Source organism: Alligator sinensis, unplaced genomic scaffold (genome assembly GCF_000455745.1).
Source record: "Alligator sinensis unplaced genomic scaffold, ASM45574v1 scaffold887_1, whole genome shotgun sequence".
Classification (NCBI taxonomy): Eukaryota; Metazoa; Chordata; order Crocodylia; family Alligatoridae; genus Alligator; species Alligator sinensis.
Genome location: NW_005842357.1, coordinates 578,343 through 585,845, shown reverse-complemented (window position 1 = coordinate 585,845; position 7,503 = coordinate 578,343). Strand labels below are relative to the sequence as shown.

Below are 7,503 nucleotides of genomic sequence, written 5' to 3'. Positions count from 1 at the left end.
TCCAGCCCCCCCCCCCTTACTCACTGGCACCAGAGCCCTGGTGTTGAAACATGTGCCTGGCTGGCCGCATGTTTCAGCACCAGGGCGATGGGCAACCATAGAGACATTCTGGCAGCCAGAGGATCTCTGTGGAGGATCCAGCCTCCAGTTGCCTCCGGCCCCGCTTTTTTATACTTCACTTTTTTTAGACCCCTAAATATCCAGGGGTCTAATTTTCATTCCCGTACATACCTGTTACTCAACCTGAAAGGAGTTTGGGGCAGGGCAAAAGGCACGTGCACGCTCATGTGGACAAGCCCACAGAGAGCAATGGTATTAAATAGAAAGGAGTAAATTCATTTAGATTCAAAGGATAGGTGAAGGGAGAGGAAAGAAGAGGGCACCGATGAGAAAGATGAGTGGATTGAAGTGATCAAAAGGGATAAACAAAGCAGTTTACCTATTGGGGGACATAGCGGTTATAAAAACTATGTCAGATAATGGGAATCTAGTCTCTGTTGAGTCCACACTTAACAAAATATACTTTGTGGATAATTCCTTGTTCCATCATTCCATGTTAAAGTCCAAGTAAGTTTGTGTGTCTCTCTCTGCCCTTGCCTTCTACCCAATTCCAGACTCTTCCTGTCTTCTCCTCCCGCCCCATTCTTTCCTGTCTCTCGTTCTGTTCCCCTACTTCCTGTCTCTGTTCTTCTGCCTCTGTGATCTCTCTCTGTTCCTAGCTTTCCATCTCTGCTCCCTGGAGCCCCCACCTCCCAGCTCACTGACCTGGCCAGGCACTTGCCATGAGTCCCTGTAGCCTCTCCAGCTGCCCCCCAGAACCCCCGCAGTCCCTGCCAGCAGCCAGAGCCCTTCTTTGGCTCCTAGCACCTGGAGCCCCTCCTCGCAGCTTAGTGATCTGCCCAGAGTCCCCTCTCCAGGACCTGCAGTCTTCTCAGCATGCCCCACTCTGCCCCACAGCCTTCCAGGGCCCCCACAGCCCTATGGCCTGCCCCTGACTCCCCCACCACCCTCCAGCCCAGCTCTGGGTCTCAACCCAGCCCCGCCCTCCCGGCACTATCTTGCAGTTTTCCCAGCAGTTGGAGCCCTTTCTCCAGCTCCCAGCACCAGCATCCCCTCCCCCGTACCTTCCTGAGCTCCCCTGCAGCCCCTCTCCAGCACCCACTTCCCCCTTTACCCCTCCAGTTCCCCCTTAGCCCCAGTTTCCCTCTCCTCACCTACCTTTTGGCTGTCTTTCAGCTCCAGCTCCAGTCCCAGCCTGTGTGCCAGCTTTTCTCCAGCATTGCTCCCCTGTTCTGCAGGCTTTGGGCATTGTCCTTTAATCAATTAGTGTCAGTTAACCTAAAGTAACCCCAAGCCTCAGTTCCTCAGCCAGCTTCTCTCTAGTCTACTGGTTCTAATCCCAGTTCCGGCAACTTTCACTCCCTACACTTTAACTTTCTCTCTCACTTTAACCTTCCCCCAGGTATCCCAAGTACCTCAAGCACACACATACCCACACCGTACCATCCAAGTTTGGAACTCACCTGTGTGTATGTGTAGGTGGGTGGTATGTGTGTGAACTGGTGAATATGTGTGTGTGTGTGATATACCTGAATTAGTAATTCATGTATGTGTACTGAGTGTGTGGATATTGAGAACTGATTGTTGGAAACTAATTTTTGGTGTGTATAATATGTATGAGCTTGAATTGGTACTAGGTGTATGTGCCTAGCCTGGTAATTTTGAATGTGTGTGTGCGCCTGAGTTGGTAGTGTGTGGTTGTATGCACCTAGTATGTGTGTATGCACCTAATTTATTTTTTTAATGTATGCCTGTACAATTCTACACCACACCCTCCTGTCTAACAGTACAACATTGAGATCCTGAACATTGGCCTGACCCCACAGGGCAACAAGAACAGTGTCTAAGTCTGGCTCTGTTAAACTGAGTGGCTACAGTTTTAGAATTGCATTGTAAGTGCAAGAATCCCTGCTTCATATTCATAAAGTATGTGTTCTGGTCAGTGGGATCTGAGCAGCTATGGTTGTAATATAGAGCTTAGCTGTAGATTTAGTGGTATGATTAGAATGAAAGCAACCAGCATAGAAGCAGCTGTAGCAGCCAGTCAGTTTTGCATACAATGTATTGGTGATGTGACCATTGCAAAGTTTCACAATGATATCTAAGAAATTAATGTTACCTAAATGTTTTCAATGGAGAAAACCCAATCTTTCATGTATTATTATCCTTTATTCTTTTAGTAGCAAATCTATTAGAGAATATAATTATGTTAGATCCAAGAATACCATGGTCAATGCTTTATAAAGCCCCCCGGCTCATATGGTAGATAGTTTGACAAAAGGATATAAGTTATTAAGTCCTGGTAGAATTTCTCTAGAGATTCCTTCCCATGTGTCCACATGATGATGCCATTGATGCATCTTAGGTATACTGGGGGATGAGTCAGCACCTACAGAGTAAGTGGACTTCAAGGGCTATCATAAATATATTGGCATATTGCCTATACACAAAAGCCTATGGCAGAACACTTTAATCCCCCTGGCCCTCAGAGTCATTGTTTGTCACTGACCTTGAAGTAACTGTGTTTAAACAAAACACTTTAAAAATCAAGTTGAAATTGTGAATTAAGAAATCATCCACAGACTGGACCATGTTAAGCATGGTCTTAACAGAGACTTATCCCATTTCCTGGACTAGCTGTTATAACTCCTATGTCTAGAGAGCTCATAAAGGTTGGGCAAGGTTCCAGGTGACTGAAAAAGGGAAATATAGTGTCTATCATTAACAAAAGGAAAGGAGGAGGATCCAGGGAATTACAGACCAGTCAGCTTAACTTTGATGCCTGGAAAGGTCATGGAGCACATCCTCAAGGAATCTGTGCTGAAGCAACTAGAGGAGAACAATATAATCAGGCCTGGCATGGATTCATCTGGCATGGATTCACCAAGGGCAAGTCATGTCTGACCAACTAGATTTTTTTGATGTTAAGGTGACAGGCTCTGTGGATGAGGGGAGAGCAGAGCAGTGCGTGTGATATACCTTGACTTTAGCAGGGCTTTTGACGCTGCCTGCCATGATGTTCTCCTTAACAAGATAAGGAAATGCAGACTACTTGAAAGTACTGTAAGGTGGATTCATAACTTGTTAGATCATCATGCTTAGTATTCATGCTGATAGTTACTTTAGCTCCATGCAGGTGAATGTCATATTGAATGAAATAGTTTGAATGTTTGTAAAGGTTGCCCATTAGCCAGTTTCAGGAAGAAGATAGGATTTATCTCCTTATCTAGCTCATTGTTTTTGGAACTACGTGCAAAATGTCCTGACTTCGCTTAAAGTATCTTTAGAAGTCTTTTACAAAGAGAGCAAATATCCTGAATTCCGAGAGATCAAAGACTAAGGCCTTTTAACCAAATTGGTAAGAAAAGGGCATTTGCAGTGATATGGAAGTCTCCCCAAGAGTAATTTAAAATGCTCAACAAAGGTAATTTCAAAAGAATCTGTTGAGTAAGATCCAAGCCCAAATTTGGGAGTAGTGACAGGTTGAGTAGGAGGAGCCCACTGACGGCAGCTCACTCAATAAAAACCTGTAACTTACTGTCCCAATTTGGAGGTGACTATACTACGCTGAAGCCGCGGAGCGCCCGAAAGGGACTGAAGGAAGGGGACGTAGTCCTATCACTGGTGAGCCCAGCTCATTGAATCGTATTGCTGAGGCCAGCCTATTGAACCGTACTACTGAGGCGAGCCCGTTGAACCGTACTACTGAGGCCAACCCATTAAATTGTACTACTGAGGAATGAAACCATATTTTGGTATTTGGCTTCTCGGAATTCTAGGATTGTAAGTATATTATGAAAATAATAGTATCGATTCAAATTTAACTTTTAGTTGTAATTGTAGTTGTTTTTGTAACACTAATTCTTATAGCATTGTTTGGGAAGGAAGTGCATTTGGAGCATTGTTTCTAATATATGTAATTATTGTGTTTTTAACGTTTGTGGTGTTTCTTAAAGCTAAGCAGTGTTATATACGTAGCAAAGACTTTTAAAATAAAATTGTGTTGTATAAATTAAGTGTGTAATCATTGTAAAATCGTGCAATCAGCTAACTACTCCCCCAGCCAGTGCATCAAAACGAATCAGTAAATTGTGTGGGATTTTCTCTATTCCATAACCCACTAGAGACAGTGAAGTGAACTTCACAGCTCACTTTTTTGTTTTGATTGTGTGAAATTAGTTTTGACTCCAGCTAGCTGATGGTTTTGCCATACTGCCCTTCATTTATTTGTTTTTCTGCATGTTGCTTCCTCCTTCACTGAAGCAAGCATCTAAATGAGAAAATCTGGTTTTAAAGGCTTTATTGCATATAGTATTCTAGACAGCATGTGACTCTTAGTTCACTGTGGAACTCATAAAAAATCTATATGGAAACTTCTCCAACCCTGTTAAACTTCTGTAGCTCAACTTCTGAAATCCAGTTTCTTTGTCTCAACCTCCCTTCCTGTGGGATCCATACCCTTGGGGTTTTCCTGTCAGGCTCTTCTATTTAATTATTCATTTAGTTCAAAATAATCTTTAAAATAAATTACCCATTAGATCTCCCTTGTAAACAGATGCAGTGAACAGAAAATGTTTTTAGGGAAAGTATTGGAGGAAGTCTTTAATACAAATTTTACTGTTTTTTTTTTTCCCCACTACCTTTCCTCCTTGAAATCTAATCAGTTCCTACAGTGCCTTGTGCTCTTTTATTTTAGTTATAATTGGGACCGCTTTGTGTTGCTCCCCTGTGTCATAATATGATACCTTTAATAAAACCTAGTATATTTTTAGGTTCATATTATGTTTTAGAATAGTTCGTAATGAAAACTCTACAAACATCTCTTCACTAAGTGAACAGGAACTTCTCACAGCCTTGAAAAAGATTCAGCAATACAAAAACATTCTTATTAATATATTTGAATGTACATGTCTTATGGATAAAAGGTTTTGGTTTTGTTTTCATTTTTCTTGTTGCAGTTCCCAACACCCAGTACTTAATCACGCACTGTTTAAACTGACCCTCATAATATGAGTTAGTGAGATTGGTGGAGATTTCCTTGTTACACTTGAAAGATGACAATTTTGCTCAAACATTAATCACATGAAAGTCAATGCTTGTATTTGAGATTTAGGATGAGTTTCAAGATTTATTCTCTTAGATTTATGTGAAAGAAGTACAAAGTTTTGAATTAGAATTATATAATACCGGCTAGCTGTGTATTATTTTTAGTTGAGATTCACCTTTTATGGATTTAAAATTAAAATTTGTTAAACTTTACTGAGACAAACATTGTGTTTTTATCACAAGGTCAACAATACTGTAATAGCAACATAAGACGAAAAATATTTATAGTGTAATAAAATGCAAAGCTTATTTTTCTTCTCTTAAGATCAATTCACATTCTTTGCTAATATTTAATCAGTCATACTGACATAGTGATTTACTTGGCATTACCTCTGATGTGTTCCACTGAGGTTCTGATTTTTAAATTATTTGTCTTTGAACTCACCATGACCCACATGCAGACTTCTGCGGCTAATGAAAATCCTTCTTTTACCTTTTAGTACTCATGACTAAACTATGCAAAAAAGGAATATGTTTAGGAAACATTAATTGCCTCAGTGTTAAAAAAGGAATATGTACAGGAACCATTAATTGCCACAGTATTCAGTATTAATATACCAGAATCTGTCTTATTGCATTGTAAAGAACAGAGAGCAATAACCTATTTAGCATAGGTAGATGTGATTTCTGGATTATAGACAGAAAAGGAACACACCCTATGTATACAAACTAGGAAAGCCAGAGCAGAAAGAAGACGCTTGAGATCAGGGAAATGATTTCATGTAATGTTCCCTTTTATGGAAAATGTGCCAAGATGAAGGGAACAGACTGAGTACAGTCACAATGGTAATATGATAGATACAGTCCAATTGCCATGTTATTATATGAATTAAATTGAATAGTTAACACTAATTTGGTTTCTTGACATTTCTAGTTTATTGCCTCCATTATCATCTTATTTTATTCAGGAATGGCGGGTTTTCCCTTCTCTCTCTCAACTGCTGCTGTTGTCAACATACTACACTACTGATCTGGAAATAGGTTTCAGCAATTATATTGTATAGGATTCATATTTTTTCTGCTTTAGTCATTACATAAGAAGGGAATTAAGCCCTTGGCATTTCTTACTCTTTCTTACTCTTTTCCCAAAGGCAGAGATTTTTGGGAAGCGATATTTATTGGACCAACTGAAGAGTTGGGCTAAAGTTAGACAAGCTTCTGAATGTAAAGCATTTATCTTCAGGTCTGAGAGGGAAAACAAGAACAGTGACAGTTAAGAAGAGTGGGTAGAGCTGTGAAATTGGAGGGGGCAGAAACTGCAAGTGAAGCAGAGAAACAATTATCAATTATCTGTCTCATGTAATACCTCATAATTCCTGAACTATCACTCTACAGTGCCATACTGCAATATCACTCTAACACTACTTATTGTGTCCCAGTAGTCTGTCCTGTCTCTCTTTTAACTGTTAAGACTTCTCTCATCTACAACTGTTTACCCAGGAAAGATGCTTTCAAGTCTTTTTTTCATGGAGATCTCACAGAAAGTGTTGATGTACCTTATTTATGCAACCTTGGACATCTCAGATCTATAGTATCTATTGGGGATGTTTCTGCATCCTGCATATCTTCTTCCCTCCCCACTCAAAGACAAATAAGTAGGGACCTCCTGAATTTGTGACAGAAGTGGGCTGTGCAATGATTCCTTTAATCTTGCAGGCCCTCTGCCTGCTGATTGCTCCTGATTGACGAGGAGGCAAAAATCACAATTTTAAATATAGCACTGTTTTTGCCTCCCACCCAGTTAGCAGTGAGTGGCAGGGCTGCCAGGGAACCTTGGCCAATCAGCAGTAGGAGGGAAAAACAACCCATATTTAAAACCATGGTTTTCACCTCCCCACTGATCAGGAGCAAGTAGTGAATGGCAAAAATGGCACCATATTTAAAATTGCAGTTTTTGCCTCCTCACTGATCAGGAGCAAGTGGAGAGCAGCTGGGCCTCACCACCAATAAGAGGTTGGGGCTGATGCATGGGGGAACCTGCAAGATTAAAGGAGCCACCGTGCAGCCCACTTGCACCATGAATTCAATAGGTCCCTACACAAAAGGCAAACCAGGCCCACTACCTCTTAGCATGAGTTGTGCATTAACCCACCCTGGCAGGAACACAGGATTTAGCAGCATCTACCTACTGTGCTATAGTGTCCTTTCACAGAACGGTTGTAGTAACAAATACCTATCTTGTGTGCATTCCCTTATTTATGTTCTTTCCTTAAAATTTCTTTCCTTTCTTCTGACTTTTCTCCAGCATAAAGTCCCTTCCACTTTATGACTAAAATGCCTGTCTCCCTCTTTCTTTTCCTCACTGCAGAGCTTGTGCTTGAGGCTTTAAACAATATC

At 41.0% G+C, this 7,503-nt stretch overlaps 1 long non-coding RNA gene across 2 annotated transcripts in view; it reads right to left on the bottom strand.

The window, feature by feature from the left end:
- LOC102382893 overlaps positions 1-7,503 on the bottom strand; it is a 29,139-nt gene that overhangs the window by 11,681 nt on the left and 9,955 nt on the right. The window contains exon 3 of one of the 2 annotated variants that reach the window (XR_001358478.1): positions 1,257-1,313. The exons of the other annotated variant lie outside the window; for it this stretch is intronic. This is a non-coding gene — a long non-coding RNA (uncharacterized LOC102382893). Of the gene's footprint in view, positions 1-1,256; positions 1,314-7,503 lie in introns of those variants that run through there. 2 annotated transcript variants of the gene reach the window in all.